The sequence below is a fragment of the Protopterus annectens genome, chromosome 9.part0 (assembly GCF_019279795.1).
Source record: "Protopterus annectens isolate FY-2018-M chromosome 9.part0, PAN1.0, whole genome shotgun sequence".
NCBI lineage: Eukaryota > Metazoa > Chordata > Ceratodontiformes > Protopteridae > Protopterus > Protopterus annectens.
In genome coordinates this window covers 1,546,827,969-1,546,850,366 of record NC_056743.1, presented here as the reverse complement: position 1 = coordinate 1,546,850,366, position 22,398 = coordinate 1,546,827,969, and positions in this window count along the sequence as shown.

Here is a 22,398-nt window from a genome sequence, read left to right as displayed (position 1 = left end):
ATACCATCTTGAGTGTTTGTCCATCATTATGTGGTAATACGCACCCTAAAGGTCTATAGAGCACATCTAATCAGTTTCTCCCACAAATGAGAGAATTTACTGTACTGTGACCATCCAAAATTTTGTCTGCTGAGCAAACTTGTTCAGAAGACTGAGGTCCAATATCAGCCTCCAGTCCCCTGTCCTTTTTTGGCACTAAAAACAGCCTTTAGTAAAATCCAGATCCTATCTGGTCTGCTGGAACTTCTTGGATGACTTTTTTTTCTAGCAGCTTTTGAACTTTATGGCTACTTGATCTTTCTCAATGACCTTGAAAGAAGGATGAAAGGGATATGATAGCCTCTGGTAATGATTCTCTGTACCCAAGTATCGAAGGTTATCTTCGCCAGGCTGTCAAGTGCAGTGAAAGTCTACCACTGACTGCTTTCAGAGGTAAGCAATCAGGCCTCCTTTCAGGAGTGCTGGTAGGGTTGTCCAGAAAAGGAGTCACCAGAGCCCTGATCTCATGGGCCCCCTCTGCCACTGGGTTGGCATCTTTCACTAGAAATCCCCCTCTACCCAAGGGGAGCTATCACCACGTGCGTCCTAGAAAGGTCCCAGGGACTTCTTGAACCACATCTTTCCACTCCTCTGATTCCTGGAGTAGGATTGTTGAGGAGTAGAAAAATGAATGCCCACAACAGACAGGGTATTTCCATATTTTTCACACCTGACTAGTGTGTCCTTCACCTTGGGATTGAAGAAAGAAGATCCATCAAAAGGAGCACTGAAGAAGGAAGACTTGAATGGTTCCAAAAATTCACACAAGCACATCCAGACATAGCGTCTTATAGCAACTTCTGAACCTGCTGTTCTGGTCATACCCTCAGCTGGATGTGCAATAAGCCACATAGACGAGTTCAATATAGACTCCATGGTGGCTAGCTGAGAGGTGACCATATCCTGTACCTTGTCGGACACTGCTCCAGTGAGACTATCTGATAACTCCTTAATCAGATCATGTTGGAGTCTAGTAAAGTGTGCCATAAAGTTCAAGGACCTGAGTGCGAAGGTCGATGAAGTGTAGACCTGTTTTCCAAATCTATCCATCATCCTAGACTCTCTGTTAGGAGGATGGACAGTAGTGAAATAATACTTTGTCCTAGTTAGTATATACTGTCTTTTCAAACTACTGCTAGCATGATTATTAGATTGAATAAAAGCTGCAAGAATAATATGAAATATAAAGGGTTAATTTAGAAATAGTGTAAAGTGCTGAAAAATAAGTAGTAGTGTGCTGACATAGCATAGTTAAAATTTGGCATCCATGTAAAGTAGTATATCATTGAGAAACAAAGTCTGTAAAAATAACTGCGCAGGTGGCAGCTGGAAGGACTTCAACAAAGTAAAGGGATGTAACATCAAGCAAGATAAAGTTGAAACATCAGATAGTGCTGGAATACCACGTTTCAAATAACTGAGTTTCCTTGGACCACCGAGCTTAAATCAAGGACAAATCATAAATTAGAAGAACAAAGAAAAACTGTTATACAAAGAAAGAACTGTATTACATCAGAATTTGAGAAAAATACCAGACCTTCTGGTATAAATGTAACTGTGCATAAACAAGCTTTGGGTATTTGCCATATAAAGCTGACAGCATTTGTGTTACATGCGTGTAGATCTGAAAAGAAAATGTGAAAGTAAAGCGTATTAACTGAAATGGTTATCTTTGTGTATTTATTAACTGAAACAGTTATCTTCCTGTATTTATTGTACTTAGTACAATACAGTAATAAGATGGTATGCTTGCATGTAAATGCAAGTAACAGCAAGATAACAAAAAGGAAGACATGCATATATTTCCTAAAATTCTTCAAGGAGGACTCTCATCGGCGAGTTCCTTCCTGGTGGCAGCTGCCACCACCATGGCATCTACTGTTAAACCCTTGGCCCAATATATGTGGTCTTCAGGCAGTGATAACATTTTGTCTGGTCTCCTAGAAATAGGCTCTATGGAGTCAGGGGCCCTTCCAAACCTGCTGTGCAATCAGCTTAATAAGATAATCAGCGGGTGGGGTCACCCAGGAAGTAGATGGTCGAGCACCGAATGCTTGCAAGTACATGGATTCCTCTGAGGTTGGGTCTTGGGTTTTCCAGTTACCCCTCTGAGGATCTTTAGGATGTCTCCAAAGGAGACATCTTCAGGGGTTGACTAGGGGGAACCTTCCCCTTCATTGAAATCTGTGTCCTCAGTGACAGATTCTTCTGGGGAATCAAGGTGCTTTTTCTTGCATGTCTTTTTATGGGGGAGTTCCTCAGTGGGAATCTCTGAGGAAGACTCTGAAGAAGAGGGACCCTGTGCACTTGAAGTTTTGGTGCTCACTGTCCTGTTGTGAGCATTGCTGTCAGCCCTGGACCATAAAATATGGATATTTGACACTCTGATACAAGAGGAACCAGCTGAGAGCCTGCAGAGGCTAAAGCTCTCTCCATACTGAAAGTCAGGACTCCACTGAAGATGGATGGGGGCTGTGAAAGACCACCTTGGAACTGAGGTCACACCCCACTCCTAGAGTTCGCCCTCCAATGCAGGAGATGGAGAGGGACCCACAACTGACAAAGCCCCGAGAGCCAAGGTCAGTTCTGAATAAAAAACAGGAGCTGATCCTAGACTCTTAGAACCAGCAGCAGAGTCTCGACCCTGAGAATCTATCAGTTCCAATGGAACTGAAGAAATCAGAGCAGTATCCTGTGCCAAGGTCAAGACGCCTAATGGCATGAAACAGCTGGTACTGGGGAAATTGAAGTGTTGGGCTCTGAAGTGCCAGAGGAAGTCAGAGAAGGAGACAGTACAGGAGTCCTTGGAGAAGGTACCCCAACCCCAGAAGGGAGAGGGACCTGAAAAGGGGCAAGAATACTTCTGGTCACCAACAGCTGATCCACCAATCTCACAATGTCAGAGAGACTCCTGGAGGATCAAAAATATAATCCTGAAGGAGACTCTGGTCTTTCCGGAAAGGGTCTGGGTAGCTGGCCCACAAAGGGGCCTATTGAAGGTGAGTACCTTGTCCTGGGAAGAGAAATCGGTTCAGGTGTTGGCACTGAGGGGGTGGGCAAAGTCTGCTGCGGAGCAGTTGGAGAAGTCGGTGCTGAGCTGGAAAACAAAGATGCCGGTGCTGATGCTGGTGGCAGAGGTACTGTGGTAGTAACAGTCAGTGCCGAGGATTCTTGGATTTGTAACTTTGCTACCTTAGCTATCAATTCCATGGAGGTAGTCAGAAATAGAGTCTTATGTTTTTTGACCACTGGTGCTGAAGGAGACATAGGCACCAAGTGGCTCTTCTTTTTAGAACAATAAATACAGGAAGATAACTGTTTCAGTTAAATACACGAAGATAACCATTTCAGTTAGAGGATCAAACTTGGACAGAGCTTCAGTAAAATGGGTTTTCAACAAGGCCTCTAAAATGAGCTTATTTTGACACTTGACTAAGGCCCTGTTACTAAAGGCCTGGCAGATGTCATTTTTGGTTGAGACGCGGAGCTCCTAGACAGCAAACACACGAAAGATTCCCATCAGAATTGGGCATCTTTCTACTACAGTCTTGGCACTGTTGGAAACCTGAGGTGCCATTATGTTTCTCTGTCATTTTTAAAAAAAAAAATTTTGACCAGTAGCATAAAACAATCACTTCAGATGCACACACTCTACCAAGGGATAGAAATGGAAACGGATCTACCAATGATGGTAATGAAGAAGTACCAAAGGTACAAAAGAAAAAGAAGAAGAAGTACCAACAATGGTACTAAAACTATCAAAAAGATAAGAAAGGTGGGAGAGGGAGTTACCAACAATGGTAACAGAGATTACCAATGGTAGTGCGTAGAAAGGAAACACACTCACACAGCCTGGCAAATACTATAAAACTATTAAAGATAATAAAAATTACAAAAAATAGTTGTAAAAAAAGGAAATATCAGAACTTAGCTGAGATCAAAGGCTGACTCATCTTGCTGACAAAGCAGCAAACGTGATCTGAGGTAATGGAGAGAGGGTTATTGTGGGTAGAGTCTTAGCTCGAGATTTTTTGGCTGGAGCGAGCTGTATAATGGACAACCCAGTTCTGAGGATTGGAACCAAGTCCCTTTCATCAAGAATGAATGAAGATCGACAACACAGATGGAACGTTATGTACTCCGAGTACATTACTTCTTTTTTCAACAGATTCATGTCACTGATTTAAGTTCCAGTAAAGTGTAATTTCGGTCTGCAGAAGTAGACCCATATATATATATATATATATATATATATATATATATATATATATATGGTATATAACCCATTGCAATAATAATTACAACCAAGTAGACCCACTGGACACACAGTCCCTATTCAGGAAAACCTGGGGGCAATGCCTGGTTAAGTGACTTAGTTTAGGTCACGCAATAGACAAATGGCAGCTGAGGGAATCAAACCCCATCCCAGAACTACTGCTCATATCCCTAACCTCCTGTGCCAAATACCAGACAGATAGTTATGATTTTTGAGTATTTTTTTACTAAAATCTGAATTCAAATGAATTCACTAATTAGTATTACATTACAAGATTAAAAATTAAAATGGCTGAATATGAATAATAAATGCACTGTAATGACATAATTCTGTGTATTTCTAATGTTAAACCAAATATGTATAATGAGTTATAATTCTAATTTTTTTTTTGTGTGTGTTGTGGGATATCTACCTCTGTATCTTTTACATCCTCAAAGACTACAGACTAAATATATTGACTCCAATTTGCATCACCTCAAAGACAGAGGAAATACTTGATTTACCAGTAAAGTCAAGTCAATTATTTTCCCTATGCTAAGGAGTGTGAATTACTGTACATAATATGTAAGACACAGGGGCAAGCCATCACATTACAGTGTGTAGGAGGTATAACTACCATCAAACAATTCCTTTATAATCAATATTGCAGAATTTTGTGAGTAAATTTAAGTTGTAGTCATAAACCTGTTTTTTAACATTTTCAGTACCATTTACCCATAGCACTATGTTGTTTGACTTCATTGATGCCACTCTGTTAATCTAATGTATTGACACTATCTAAAACTTTTATGCCCTCCTCATTAACCTGTTCTTTCTACAAGTTTTAGGTTTGATCTCTGCACAAAATATAGCTACTATGAAGTTTGAATTCCTCAGTCTTCTTTACATTGATTCTGACTTATTCCTCCAAGGAAGGTATTTCCATAACTACAAGTCACCTACCATTTATGTTTTATGGGGCTTACTGGTAAGCCCACTACCATAGGATAACTGTCATCCATTACCTACACTGAAGTAGCTTATTTCCTTGCTTAAGTTTGAGAGGATATTACCCTTTCACTTATTTTTCTTTTTTAATATTGCTCTTTCACTACAAAGGATGACTTAGGATAAAACAAATCATATATAAAAATATAAAATGAATACATACATACATAGACATATTTTAAGCATGGGCATTAATGCCCTTCTAGCTTGCTGATACACCAAAACACTTGTTCCCATAATAAGTGTCCAGGCTGTTCTTAAAAATATCTAAACTAGTACTTGCTTTAATGTAATTTGGTAGTCTGTTCCATGCGTCATCTGCTCTCTCAGAGAACCAGTTAGTACACTTCTCATTCCTACAAAATCTTCTATATAGGTTGTCTGATGATTCTGTAGTACTTTTTGATAACCCCAAACATTCCCAGAGGTAGTTGTCTCTAAATGCCCTACATACCTGAATAAGATCTCCTCTTAGATATCTATGAGACACTGTATAAGTTCAGATATTTTAGTCTTTCATAATAACTTGCATTTTCACATCCATGAATACCTACTGTATATTTCTGCTGTGCTTTTTCCAGTTTACTCATACTTCTTTTCTTATAGGGTTTCTATGTTCCATACTCAAATTTGGGTCTAATGTAACTGACAAACAAAGATTTCATTATAAATATTTTTATACAACCTATAGTTCTATAACTATCATTAACCAATTGGTTGATATTTATTTATTTTACATTTGTTGACCGGGTTTGTCCAACTGAGCTAAGTAGTCCTTTTCCAGCGGAGGCCTGGAGAGAAAAGCTCCACATGTTGTACAGATTATCATTTACAAAAACAAGTGAACAATCAACAACTGATTTACAGAAAATATTCAAAGCAACATATACATGAAAAACAAGGATTTACTACAGTAAACTAATCATTATGTCTGTCAGATTTAGAATCCTACATAATTCAGAAGAACTAACAATAGTTTTGTCACCAGACGTAAAATCTTACATTATGCAGATAAGAATGTATGTAATGTGCCTAGGATAGAGAAGTTAATGTGAGACAAGCCTAGAGAGTTAAAGAAAGTTACATAAGTTGGGAGGAGATAGAGGTGTGCAGTTAGGGTTGATAAGCTGTTTAAGGGGGTACAGAGGCAGGTCCATTGGCTTAACAGGTATTCTTTAGTGGTTAGCTTGAATTGAATAAGTTGCTTGAGTAATCTAATCTCTAGTGGGAGTTTGGTCCAGGCCTTGGAAGGATTATAGCTACATTGAATACATCCTTTCTTAGTTTTAGGTTTGTGGATTTGTGGCAGCTCTAGGTTAGACCTCTGGAGGGATCTAGCAGGTGAATAATGGAAGATGACAGATGATAGGGTAGGACAGTAAGAAGGCTGATAAAGGATGGAGTGGATGATCTGGAGTTTAGGGAGAAGAAGCTGGTGATGTAGTTCTAGCCAGTTAAGGTGTCTGAGTGAGAGACAGTGATGTGACTTGTAAGATATGATTAGAAAAACTCATAGCTGGATCTACCCATATACCCAGGTCCTTAAATAAGTCTACTGTTTCAATCACTGTGTGCTGTATTAAATATTCACCTTTCAATTTATGTCTTCCAAAATTGATATGCTTAGTTTTTGATGCATTTGTCAGTATATTATTCTCCTGTGCCCAGATGGTCGATTTAGTCAAGTTATTTTGCAGACATGCCTTATCTGTAACATATGTAATCAGTTTACCCAGTTTCAGGTAATCTACATTTAGACTGTAGAATACCTCAGATGAAAAAGTTAGGTCTGAAAGACACAATCTAAACAGGTAAGGGCCTAGGACAGTGCCCTGTGGGACACCCTGACTATAACCAAGAATTCCACCTGTCCAGTTGCTGTGTGATACTTGTCATGTCCTATTTGTAAGCCATGCAGCTATCCACCTTATCAACAGTACATCAATACCTAGTTGTTCTAATTTATTGATCAGTGTTTTCTGTATGACCCTGTCAAATGCTGGTTAAATCTATATAAATTACATCACAGCACATTTTTTTTCATTCATAGCTGTTATCATAGTGTTATAGAACATCGTATTATAGGTGGTAATAGATTTATTTTCAACATATGCATGCTGATATATGTTTTCAAGTCCCAACCTATTGCATTTTGACAATAACTTATCCCGTATTACCTTCTCCATTATTTTTCCACAACATGAAAGTAGACTTAAGGGTCTATAAAACTCTGGGCTTGTCCTACTCGCCTTTCCCAGTTTTAATAAATGTATGTCACCAATCTTGAGAAATCCCCCCATATTTATATGACCTAGTGAATAACAAATATAATGATACCATAAGTTCTTGCTTATCATTGTCATTGTTACTAATTCCGTCTTCTCCCTTTGTTTTGGATCCAGTTTGCCTAGTTCTTTTTCAATATAATCTAATTTGATTCCAGTATCTGAGGTACCTAGATGTCACTAGGACAAATTATCATCCCTTTTCTGGAGCCAAACTGTTTTGCATAAGATTTTGTAAATATATCTATAACCTGTTGTGTCTGAGAATAAATTTTAGAATTTGCACACAGTTTATCAATTTGTATGTCTTTACTCTTTCCATATCATATGTATCTATAAAAAGGTTTCCTATTATGCTCAATATCTTTATACAAATTTTCTTCAAAATGTTTTTGATCTTGTCTCACACTATGCTTAATCTGTTTGCCCAGCTTGTTTATTTCAGTTTTCAAAGTTGTAGTTCAACTTGTCTTCCATTTCTTATATTTTTTGTCTCTCACCTTAATCAGGTATCTTGTTCTTATCGAAATATATCCCCCTGATGTTGTATGCCTAGATCCTGATGTTAAACATTTTTTATTAGATTTTTTGCACTCAAACAATTTCGCTTTCAAAACTTTCCACATTCCATCTGCATTTTTTTTCACTGAATACCTCACTCCAGTTAATGTTACATAGTGACTATTTTGCTTCCATATACTCTGTAATTAATCTTCTGTGCATTGGTTAAGATTTCAGTTTGGCAGAATTATCTAGCAACAAATTAACCTTTTCTAACCCCATGATCTCTGCACATCAATGGTCGTAAAACATGACTTGAAGTAACAGTAATTTCATTAGGAACATAATGTCTAGTATGTTCTGTTCCCTGGTAGGTTTTTTAGAATCTGAAGCAACTGTTGTTCCTGAATATACATTTTGAATAATTTCATTACTAATGTTGTTGAATCAATATTATTGCAGTCTCTTTCTGGTAAATTTAAGTCCCCAGCTAATATTATTCTTCCCTCTTGTGTTTCATGCAAGAAATGTATGAATTCCTGTAGGTCATCTGCACTTGACTTTGATGGTCTATACACTCCAACAATTGTTATATGTTCCAGGGTTGTCTTTATTGTCACATTTTTGCATTCTATAGTATTGGTATTATCATTGAACATATAATAATCACAGTTCTCATAACTATCTTTAATCCCTATTATAACACATCCACCTGATTTTTTGTTAGAATGTCTGTTACAGTAAAAACAGTTATACCCTGACAGAACTGGTTTCCAGTCATTGTTCTTTAACCATGTTTCACAAACAATAACAACATTTGGGAAAATAGCAAATTTTCCAATAAAAAAAACTTTATTAATGTTCCTAGCATTAACAACCATCAGAGATACATCAAATGTTGCTATCTGTAAACTGTTACATTTTTGACCTCGCAAAAATCCTGCCTAGTGATTGTCAAATATTGCAAAATATCTGCTGCAAAAATTCTCTTCCCTGATCTTGACAAATGCACGCCATCCTGTCTGAACACACATTTGCCCAAAACTAGGCTTGGTTGCTCTACACATTTCCATGTTTTAAAACAGGACATTTTTTACATGTAGGTATTTACCCAAAAAATCAATTCATTCACAGTGACCTGACTATCATTTGTATAGGTGATTTGTGAAAAATATGTCCTAACACCAGTACAAGCTATTCTATGTAAGAGGGCTGTTAGTTCCCTGCTAACAGTCAAAGAATTCTTGCAGATGAGATAATTTGTACCAACATGAATAAAAACAGATCTGTACTTCCTTACATTAAGGTGTTCCAAGGCATTTCTCACATCTTCTATTTTGGTTCCTGGCAAGCATAACACTATTTGATGTTCATTATCTTCTCTGCAAATATAAGTATCAGTGCCTCCAATAACTGAATCTCCAATTACAAGAATATCCTTGCTGACCAGCTCTGAAGAATCTTCAACTTTTAATACAATAATATCTGCTTGCTGAAGCTCAGATGGTGTAGTGGTATGTTGCTGTGATTGCATTGCACAGCATCTTGGGTTTGAAACTTGGTAGGACTTATTATTGCACACGCTACAGAGCTTATAGGGGTGATCGGTGTCCAATTGTACTTCTAAGGTGAATGAATCAGTTGTTACAAAGGAATGATTTTCACCACCATTAGTCTTGTGTGTTAAATTCTTATCCAGCTGACATTGTAAATACACAGCTTGAGCCATGTAGTCAACATCTTTCTTTCGCTTCTTTTCTGTTACAGTAATGTTCTTCAATCCTTCCAAGTTCAATTTTGATTTCTTCCGTTTCACCTGCCCCCTGCCTCTTTTTTATACCTTCTCTTTTGGAAAAATTATGCCTTTTTCTATAGACTGAAGGTTTTCCAACAGAAACATATTATCATTCCCTGTAACCTGTGTGTTACATAAGAAAGAAGTGTCCTTTTTGGTACATATTCTCTTTACTTTACAGACATTAATAATTTTTTTTTCTTTCTTGTTATTTGTTGTGAGCATCTTCCTTTCTTTCTTTTTTTGTTTCCTTCTAAACAATCCAGATCCTCAGATTGCTAAATACTTGCATCTAGAATTCCAAAGGTGTCAGGGGCATCATCTTGTTTCATGGGGTTGAATGATCTTTACAGACAATAGATGCATAATTTCCAAAATGTGTTCTTTTTGTTCTTGCCTAACATTATTTATCTCACCAGTCTAGTCATTAATATACATGACGACAGTTCTCCAAGCTGTGCCAATTGTACAAGTCCAATCATCATCATTAAGTCTAGATTTACTTCTAACAACGGTAAGCAATTTATCCATCTTTTGACATGAGGAATACAGATCACCAGTATCAACTGTTACCTTTAAATATGCATAACATTTATTACATTGTACAAGATATTTGTGCATTAGCAAATCATTAATTGCATGCTCATTTAAGGAATCTATATTCAGCTTCAAATGAATAAAATATTATAAAAGAAAAGAATAATTAAAATCAGAAACCACAGAATTCAAAGTGAGCTTAAATCAACTTCTATGACAAAAATCACACAAGCAAACTACAATGAAATACTAAAGTAAGTACAGTAAAGTTGTTTTCCTTTGTATGCTGGATAGTCATTTGGCTACCAGGAAGGAAATTTAGAGTGAGAGTAGGGTATTATGTTTCAAAAATAAGAAATCTATACTTCATCACATATTGATTGGACTATTGATGTCTGAGTTCTGAATATGTGACAGCACATGGCTAAGCAAATTTGCCGATGAAACTTAGGTGGGGGTATTGTTACAAATATGTATAATCATACTAAATTATAAAATTATCCAAACCTTTTATTCAGGTAGATTACTGAAAATGGGATGCAATTTAATGCCAAAAAATGCAATGGGATTCATTTTGTTTCTCGAAATAGCCATTATCTTTATGCTCTGAATAATGAAATTTTAATCTCAGTAATTTCTGTGACAGATCTAGGATATATGATGGATAATATTTTGGACTTTGATGTTCATTACAAGATAGTGGCAAGGAAGTGTCATGGTCTTTTAAAATACATTCTGAGGAGTGTTAGTAGTAGAGAGAAACAAATCTTGGTTCTGCTTCTTACCTCTACCATATAGCCTATAATATTATTGTGGATCTTTTAATTTTTATAAAGCTTGACAAATAAATAATCCAAAAGGTGGCTACTAGGCAAGTAAGAGGATTGCAAAACATCACTTATAAAGAGAGATTACAGACTCTTTCTCTGTACTTAATTGATTATAGGCTTTTCAGAGTGACTTGATCCTAGTGTATAAATCAGTAAGAAATTAAGCATTAACAACCTCTCTTGGTGTTACATTGTAGGGGCATAATATCTATACTGAGAATAATAATTTGTATGTGAGGCTGCTAGATGTTAAAACATAAATATTTTCATCACAGAGCATGAGTGTTATGGAAGTCTATCCTAAATATATAGGGGAAAATGGTAGTGGTTAACTCTTTGTGTTTTTGATTGATAAATGGTATAGAAATTGTGTTTATACATCTGGTTTAATTGTTGACAAACTTTCAAATGGCTTATAGCAGCTCTGAGTTTGAATTTCTTCTGCAATGAACATTGAAATCAGTTTTACTTTCTTGGTGTACATATTCCTCTTGCTCAGAATCCACTGTCAATTGCATTCCCTATTTTATAGCTGCAGATGAATGCTTGGAATTCTGTGTTCTCCTGCTTATTTTATTTTCTGTACTTTGTTCTGAATCCCTGCTTCAAGGACATTCATCTATTTGCATCCTTCTTGTTACAGTATTAATACTTGTTACAAGTCACTTTGTGTACTTTTATCTTGTACTGATATTTTCTTCAGTTCTTCTTTTGATATTCCTTACAGTTTTGAATTCAAAATTATTCATTAGCTCACATTCAGTTCGTATAATGACATCCCTTTCAGTTTGGTATTCAGAATTCCTCATTAGCTCACATTCAGTTCGTATACTGACATCCCTTTCAGTTTGGGATTCAGAATTCCTCATTAGCTCATATTCAGTTCATATACTGACATCCCTAACAGGTTTGGATTCAGAATTCCCCATTATTTCACCTTCAAGTCATATACTGTCATCTCTCGCAGCTTTGATTTTCTTCTGCTTTTTCATAGCTGTATGCATCTGAGAGACATGATTCTTTCTACTATCTAACCCCTACCAAACTTTGTTTCAATTGTTTGTTTCAATCTCTGCCTTATTTCATTTTTCTAGTTCCTTCTCTTTTCTAACCTGATACATATAACCATTTCCCTTTTCTAAAGCTTCTACGTTTTAACTCAACAGGAGTCTCATCAGGAATCTATCTTTAATATTCCATTATCTCTCATTATATACTACCATTTTCGATATTTCAGAGTGAGTAACCACAATTCTTTCACTGTCTGTCCCCTCTAAAATGCTTTCTGTTTTAAATCAGAATGAATACATATTATCCTTTCACTTTTATTTCATATAACTGTTCTGATTGAATTACGTAAAGTTACCCATTGCTTAGAGTCTTAATTTTTCTGTCTTTTATTGACAGAAGGGGGTTTAGAACTCTAAACAAATAATATATTTGTGCAGCCTTTTTACTAGAAAACTTCTCTTCCCCATCACTCAGCTGCTTAGAATTCATCTCTTCTGAAGCTTTATCTTTTAATAAGACAGATAATTTAAACATTTTCTCATGTCCTACTTTTTACTTCCTTAGAATGCATTCTCTCAATGAGTGATTCATTCTCTTTAGTACCACTAATCACCTTCATTCAGTGCCTTATAATACTTTCTGCAATGATTCCTCTGCTCTCTTGTCCTGTAAAGTATCAAACTGTGATAACACCTTTTTCCCAGCTTTGTAATATTTTCAAATTGTAATGTTTTGGTGTGTAGATATTTTCCTTTTACTGGCTTGATTTTTGTATATTGTTCTATATATGCAGGCTGCAATATTTTTGTCTCTAAGCCTCTTACATCTGTAAGTTTTTCTTTTGTAGGCTGAGCTGTTACAGCAGGCTGTAAAATTCTAGTGAACAAATATTTCACTTCTTCCAGTTGTGCACTTAGATTCCGCTCTGTCACATGAGGTTATAACTTATTATGGCACTTTCCTTTTTTGTAGATTCCACTTTTGCATGATGTTGTATCTCAACAGTATGTAATACTTTGGCATATTAATCCATTACTTTTACAGATATTTTCTCTACTTTTGAGTTAATCTTGTCGACTAGTATCCATTCTTCCAAATGTTCCAGATAAAAGGTTTTAGTCCCTATGAAGATCCTTAGTACTTTTTTGAAAGAATCTTACTAGTGTTCCTGTAATTCATTTCCATTAGTATCAGGTGAATCTCCTATGTTGAAAGAATGTTGCTTCCCTGTTTTACTTACTTCACTGAAATTAAAAGTGAGCGGTTCCAATGTAGTAACCTGTTGCTCGCTGGACCCCATCTTTGTTTAAAGGTTTCTGTGTCTTTAAATACATCTTGTTGTTTTCACTTCACATTATTAATAGAAGTAAATAGTTACCACTTTTCAAATGAATCTAGCAATGCTTCTTTAGAACTGGCGTTATCCCTTGTTTTAAAGTCAAGCAGTTCAGAACTATGCACTGGACTGTTCACTTTTTTAGTACTTGGCTTTCTTAACTGGTCTACATTTTTGGTATGTGTGTAAAGATCTGCTTGTATACCAACATGCTCTAGCAGATTCTTATTTTCTTTATTAACAGTTTCCCATAAATTTGCAAAAAAATCTATTCCTATTATTATATCATATTCTGGATCAGAAAGTGTAGTGACAGATGTTAGCACATTATCAAAATAGTTTGTATATCAGCCTAACCACTCTGAAACTTGGAAAATGGTTTATTAATACTCTGCTTATATTTTTCAGTGTTGTTAAGAAATTTTACATGCACAAAACTACCTCTGTCTCTTCGATCTTATAATCCCAAAACTCTACTACCATTTAGTTTATATTTAATTATCTCAGACATAGTTAACATTTCATACACTTTTGTTTTTCACACCTTGCTTTAGCAGTCTCAGTACAGGCTTTGTTATTTTTTGCAATAAAAGTATTTTAGAGTATATATTTGATTCAGTTCTTGTCACACACAGCCTCTCTATAGACAAAGAATCATTTAACTTACTGGGTACCACTTCACCAAACATTTAAAAATACTTTTTGCACTTACCTTTTTGTAAAAATAGCGTTACTTACTGGCTCAGTTATTCTAAAACAAACATTTACCAAGATTTCTGCACTCATTAGTCCTCTGGAGACCATTTCTTCACTCTCTTACAGATCTTACAGTCCCAAATATGGGATGAGTTCAAAGCAGAATGACATTCAATCCACTGGCTTGTCTTCTAATTCCAGGTATACAACAAATGCAGCAAACAGATCACTTGACAGGAAGATGGATGGACTTATCCAAATAAAAATGTTTCAGTGCTAAACAGGAATACTTTTGTATGAAGAAAGACTTCTTAGCACTATTTCAATAAACAGGGGAACTGCATTTAGATGGACAGTGACAGGTCATATCTCTGTAGTTCAGTCATAAGTTTGCATCTGAAATGCCAACATTCTCCACTGGTTTAATTTCTCCAAGTCTTTTGGGTTTCTAATACCATGACAGGAATGGGCCCCATTTCTAAGTCAAAGTATGATTAAAGTTTGTGAAATTGCTATTATTTAAATCCTTGATGTGCGCTTTGCAGCACCTACAGTGTGCTCAGGACTGACTCCTGCAATTCATAAGGCATTACAAGTATCGGTACCATATCTAAATAAGACTGTAAATTCTTTTTTTTATGAGACCCATTGCTTCTACTGCTATTGGAACTGTCTGGGTATCCTTTTTCCACATTGTCCTCATTTCTTCCTACAAATCCTAATATTTTATGACTTTGCATCTCTTTGTACTTAAGACACTGTAATCACTGGTTGTAGCAATTTCAGTGATTAATGCTACTTTTGTCTTCTGTTCATGGACTACTATATCTGTTTTTCTTTCATTTATTTTTGAACTGTTGATAATGGATGATCCTTTGTGATATAAATGTCATCATTCTCTATAATGCTTTGTGGCTCATGTTTCCAGTGCTTCTCAGCTATTTCAATATTGCATGTTTGCAAAATCCCCATTGCAACAGTCTTGCCACATTATTATGCCTTTCAGAATACAAAGGCTCTGCCATTAGTGTATCACACTCAGCAACAAGATGTGAGACTGTTTCCAATTCTGTTTTACGGAACCTTCATTTGTCTCTTTTTCTCACATGCTCAATGGACTTTGTAAACCAATGTGCACTTAGCCCACTATTCTGGGCTACCAATATGAACCTTTCATTTTTTGGTTTAAATTCCCCTCTCTTTAAACATTCCTGCATCAGATGCTGATCAGAATGAGGTTGTTCCAGGAGTTTTATGTACTTGCAATTATATTTAAGCAATAACCAATGATGTGATGTGGTATATTGAAGATTTACCCATGGTTGGTGTGGTTTAATCACGAGGGCGAAGCCTGAGTGATTAAATAAAGCCAACCGTGGGTAAATTTCAATATAACACAACCACGGAGTCGGTTATTCCTATTATACAATGACATTATTTAAGAAAAAAATACTTACTTTTCTTAAATAATGTCTTTGTATAATGGCGTATTACTGTTCTTCCGCAGGTTGTGGTACACTGCTTCCTTGTTTTGATGTACTGAGCATGCATATGGGACTTGTGTCCCACGCATACCCAGTACATCAATGCTTTGAAATGGAAGCAACGGAGAAAAGAAAGTTTCAGTTGCTCCATTTTTTTTTCTTTTTTTCTTTTTTCTTTGTTTAAAACAAAATGTTTTTAGCACTTTATACCAACGGAAAAAATTCTGGGTCGACCGGACCTTTTTCCTTTGGTATATTGTGGGATTTACAGTGGGCATGCTGGCCAATCAGCTTGCATGTTTTGGAATATTAATGGGGGGGTCATTGTATAATTATGCTTTTTCCACATTTCTTGCTTTCTCATCTGATCTTATATTTACAAACTGCATTTACATGGGCAGTTATATCTCTGTAATTCAGTCATAATTTTGCATCTGAAATACCCACACTCTCAACCAGTGTAGCATCTAAGAAGACACTGGAGAAGACATGCACAAAATATACATTTATTTAGCTTCCAAACATTAAAACATTACCTCACTTGGCTGTGTAATTACAAAATAAGCAGTGCCTTAATACAATTGTAAAACCAACACAACCCTTCAAGGATGCAGGCTATTCCACAACCAACAGCAAAGCTCCAGATTGCAGGTCTCTTCCCTGCGTTTCACTATATGTTCCAAGCTCAGCTGTTTGTAGAGTTTTCCCTCCAATATTGCAGGCCTCACCTACACCCTACATTTAGCTCCAAAATTTGGTACTTTCATCAATCTCAGCCTACAAGTTACACTTCACAGAATAGCTCAGACTAGGCATTGTTTCTGTCCATACCTCCAGGTTTTCCTTTCAGCATTTCCCTGTGTTCTTTCACTGAGAAGTTGTCCTTCTGAGATCAGTCTTCTCTGCTACTATCTTTTATACTAAAGCAACTGGCAGTTAAGTCAGTGTGATTTGACTAATTGATGTGGGAACCACTGCAAAAATATTACCATCCTTCTATCAATGTTGAGAACACTTAACACATTTAAAGGTACATATTTTCCATCATCAACATGCTAAAATATTTCAATTATTTAAGATATTAATCAATATTTATATATTCATCAGGATCAAGAGATTAATCTGTGTGTGTGTGTGTGTGTGTGTGTGTGTGTGAGAGAGAGAGAGAGAGAGAGAGGGAGAAAGACTCTTTGGTGTCTTTGGTGGAGAGTTTTCCTAAGAATCTGCACTGTTTCTGTGCACAAGATGGTAGACCACTTAGATGAGCACTTCTCAGTCATGCAAATTAAGTTTTAATTAGATCTAGAACTCACAACCATGCTGGTGACTCCCTCTACTCTTCTTATATGTCCAAAATCTGGAACTCCCTGCCTGCATCTATAACCCTGGAATCTTCCCTACCTAAATTTAAAAGGTCTATCAAAAGTCATCTAAACAACAAATGGCTATGTCCCTGCTCCGCACTAGACTAACTCCAGTCCCACTCCTATACTAATGCAACCCTTGCCTTAGTACATAGTCTCTTGACTCACCTGCATAAGCTTGTACTCCACAACAAAAGAATAAGAGTGTATTTGTGTTAGTTTTCTTGCTTTATTGTTGTTTATAAATCTATTGATGACTGTACCTATCTTTAGCATGACACTTAATATGTGTTCTCAACTAAATACTCTTAGTGGACCTAGTTGAAATATGTTCTTAAGCATTGTCTGTATATCTTGTAAATTGTCTGTTTGGAGCTTTTCTCCCCGGGCCTCCACTGAAAATGGACATGTATCCAAATGGACTATCCCGGTTAACAAATGTAAAATAAAAAATAAAAAAATAAATAAAATGTAGTGCAACCATGAATATGTACAACTGTAATTCCAATTTTAACACAACAGTGCAATGCAACCTAAGAGTGCAACGAGTTCTGCTGAGTTCTATGAATTCCACTGTGTGTGTGTGTGTGTGTGTGTGTGTGTGTGTGTGTGTGTGTGTGTGTAAATACTGTATCTATCTATATATATATATATATATATATATATGCGTATGAGTGTGCACATGCATATATTTCCCTTGCTGTTGTGACAGAAAATATTTTTCTTACCCAGTTAATAAATAAATGGAACAGAATTGATGCTTTTGATACTCTGAAAGGCTGCCTAAGAAAGAAATGTTTGTATCTGTTACTGTAAAAAATATTATTAAAATATTTGCATAATTTTTTTTAGAATAGTTGCATTTATTGTGTTATTATAGTTGTTAAATTCCTATGGTCACTTAAATGAGAAGTGATAGAAAACTATAAAAAAGTTGCAAATTCCTGTAAATGTTTAACCAATATGAAAACATTTCTTGCTGTTTTAAAGGAGCAAACCATTAGTCATTTTGAAGATCATATGGAAATGGTGCAAAAGGAAGTCACATTTGTATTTTTATGGGGTGTAACACATAATGTTTTTGATGTATCTTCAAAAAAGTGTAACATAGTAACAAAGAAGGTGGAGTTAATGCCTTACAATGCTCAGTTCTTGCGTTCATTTCCATTTATCTATTTAATTTGTTTACTGGGATCGTCCAACTGGGTAGGCAAGCTGCCCCTTTTCAACAGAGGCCTGGGGGAGAAAGGAAAATGAAAATAGATTATTTATGATTAACATATAAGGAATTTGTCCAAAACTTTATGTTTATGTCAGAAAAGATTTTGTACATTCTGAGGCTGACAATAAGTGTAGGAGGACACTTTGAAGTACACAGAGTAGTAGAGAAGATTATGGTTATACTAGTAGGAGTAGTAATTAGAAATTATATATATAAAGTAGATATGTGCAGGAAAAAGAGGTTGGTAGAGAGAGGCAGCATTTAGGTTATCCACTCTGGAATGTTTAGCGTGTAGTCTCTGTATGATCATTATTTAACAGCAAGGGATTTTGCATGGTGCTTAACTTTCCTTCCACATCCTGAAGACAGGGTGCAGGTAAATGTGTGATCATTCAAACTGCCTGTCAACATATGTGCATGTGTGTGTGTGTGTGTGTGTCTATCCTTGCATAAACTGGCATAGTTTCTCTGCCTTCCACCCCTAGAGTACTAGGATAGTGTCTACCTCCAGGGACCCTGAACTGGGCAAAACAAGTATCAGTCAGTGAATGAATGAAACTGCAAAAAAATATATTTGATCTGCGGCAGCTAATTGGGTTTGTTCCTGTAAGAATGCTTTGCTATAGTTACATAAAATCTTTTCTGTGTGAAATAACAGTAGAAAATAGAAAGAAAGAAAGAAGGAAAATGGGTATACTGTATAATTTATTGGCTGAGGTGAAGACTTTGACAGTTTTCAACTAATTAACCCTAAAAAAACGAATGTCATACCCCCAGATTCAATAAACTCTTTGTAGGTTTTGCACATAGCCTACATGGAGTGTATCGTGCCATGCATATTAATGATGTGCAATGTGTGTAAGCAAGGTTTTGTATGTTGCACAGGTGTTGCTGGCCATGAAACCTGTAATTTGAATGTGGATCATACCGCCCAACCTTCTAGTGTAAGAAATCTGGACAAAGACTAAAATAGGGGCAGGTTTACAATATTGTTCTTATACATGTAGAATGTAGCTAGAATAATAGGATTTGTGTTAGCATGCATGTTCTGGAGGATATGAAGTATGAAACTGAAATGAATGTCATTATGTATTGACTTCAATCTTCAGTGATTTTTCAGAAAAAAAAACAAATTTTATAAGGAACAGCTCAAAAATATGATGCAAACATCTGGACATTCTGCAAAATTCTGGACAATTGGGAGTTATAATGAGGATAGCATTTCTGTGTAAAGTTGCTGGCTATGAAAGTGGATTGTAGGACAGCACAGCAACTGATTTTCCCTTTCTTGAGTTTTCTTCATTGAAATTTGTTTGGGACACTGCCATAGATTGTTTTCCTTATTTACCAGAACAGTACTATGGTATAATGCTCTCTTTTGCATGAACCTCACCGACACATGCAGCAGCTGGACAGACCACAAGGCTTTCTCATCAAGATAACAGAGGGCCTACTAACCATGCCATAATGTATGTGGTTAGATTAAAAGACATGTCATTGTAATCTGTCTGGTATCGGATGAGTTGATGTCTGCCTGGTCTCCAGGCCAGTGTCTGATCATGCCCTGGTGGGTTGACAGCATATGCAATAATCTGATATAGCCAATTATATCAACATTGTCTTTTGAGCATTTGGTAATAACAGTGTCCCACACAATGGTGTAAAATTCTCTCTGTAAAGTAACAGCTCACACACACACATAGTTGACTGCAGTGAGAATAGAATCCCTACCTGTCTAAGTACACAGTACTTTATACAAGCACCACAGCATAAGTCTGACTTTTATATGGTTGCAGGTCAATTTATAGTGGATGACATCATCAGGCCATGTGGGAGACATGAGGTTGTGAGGGGTGCATGAAATGGATGTGTAGGCTTGTGCAAGTATCAAAATACTGGTAAACTATGCCATTGGTGAAGTAACTGTAGGATAGCAAATCTACTCTGTTGAGTAGAGATACACACACACACACACACACACACACACACACACACACACACACAGTTGACTGCAGTGAAAACAGAACCCGTATCAATCTAAGTACACAGGCTATAGAACACATTACTTTATGCAAGTATCACAGCACAAGTCTGACTTTTACATGGCTGCAGGTCAACTTATAGTGGATGACATCAGCAGGCCAAATGGGAGACAAGAGGTTGTGAGGGCTACAATGAAATGGCTGTGCAGGCTTGCACAAGTATCAAAATGCTGGCAAGCCATGCCATTGGAGAAGTAACTGTAGGATGGCATATCTACTCTACTAAGTCAAACTACCCACACACACCAAGCTGGCTACAGTGAGAACAGAATGCCTACCTATCTAAAGGCACAGAATACAGTGCTCTACACAAGCACAACAGCACATGTCTAACTTGTACATGGCTGCAAGTCAAATTATAGTGGATGAAATCAGCAGTGCATGTTGTAGAGGCAGGTGCAAATATCAAAATACTGGCAAGCCATGCCATTGGTGAATTAACTGTACGATAGCACATATATTCTGCTGAAGAGAGACACACACACCTCTCTATGCCACTCATTACTCTTAATCTATCAGCCTTCTATGACCTATACTCTCTATTCATTGTAACACTTTGCATGTATTTATTACCAAACTAGCTCTGATCATTGCAATATTATAATTTACTGGCATGAACTTAAATCTGTATTTCACTCAGCTGTTTATTATTATATTTAATTTATTCTTGACTTATTCTTGTAACATCTGTTTCTTTAAACATGTACAATTATATAACTATGTAATTCTTCTTGCTTTTAAATTTTATTTTTCTTGCTTTTGAATGCATGATATAACTTTGGAATATTCTTGTTCTTTGAATGAATGCTCATTTATGTCCTGTATTTTTCCTGGAGTTTTTCTCCTTGGGTCTCCACTGAAAATTGGCCTTTGGCTCAGCTGGACTAACCCGGTTAACAAATGACAAATAAATAAATAAAAACACACACACACACACACACACACACACACACACACACACACACACACACACACACACACACACACACACACACACACATCAAGTTGGCTGCAGTGAAAACATAACCCCTAGCTATCTAAGTGCAAAGACTACAGAACACAGTACTCTATGCAAGCACCACAGCACAAGTCTGACTTTTACATGGCTGCAGGTCAACCTATAGTGAATGACATTAGCAGTGCATGTTGGAGAGGAGAGGAAGGTGGGAGGCCTGCCTGAAATGGATGTGTAGGCAGGGCCAAGTATCAAAATACTGTCAATTTATGGGATTGGGGCTATAACTGCAGGATACACACTTGCTCTTCTGTGTAGACACACATACACACACACACACACACACACACACACACACACACACACACACACACACGGTTGACTGTAGTGAAAATAGAACTCCTACATATCTAAGTACACAGACTATAGAACTCATTATTTTATTCAAGCACCACAGCACAAATCTGACTTTTATATGACTGCAGGTGAACTTATAGTAGATGACATCAGCAGGCCATGTTGGGGACAATAGGTTGAAAGGCCTACATTGGCACATAGATTCATAGGTTCATCTGACATCCCCCTGATGTCATCATTCACTGTTGCCATCCATTGAACATGAACACTGTGGAAGTGCTTACACTAAGTGAACATCCCTACACAGTTATAGGTTTTTGGGATTCAGCAATTCCAATGCATATTGACCTTATTTGCATCTTCACCATGAAGACAGCCCTCAATCTAAATGGCTGATAACTGTGAAGGCAGGGGAAACTGAAAGGGGGCCCAATGTTGTGCACTCAAGGGAGGGTATTACTTTGCTATATATCTGCATAGAGGAATGCAGGTTTTGATACAATTTGACTGTATTCCATCAGATACATGCTGCATATGCTTACATGCTAGGATGAATGATATGTTTCATGGGGTATATACTTTTGGCTGTCAACATTAGTTATGAGTACATTCTTCATTTGGGTGTTGGGGAGCAAAGCTGTACTTATGTCATGGCACCTAAAAAGCAATTGTTGCTATTGT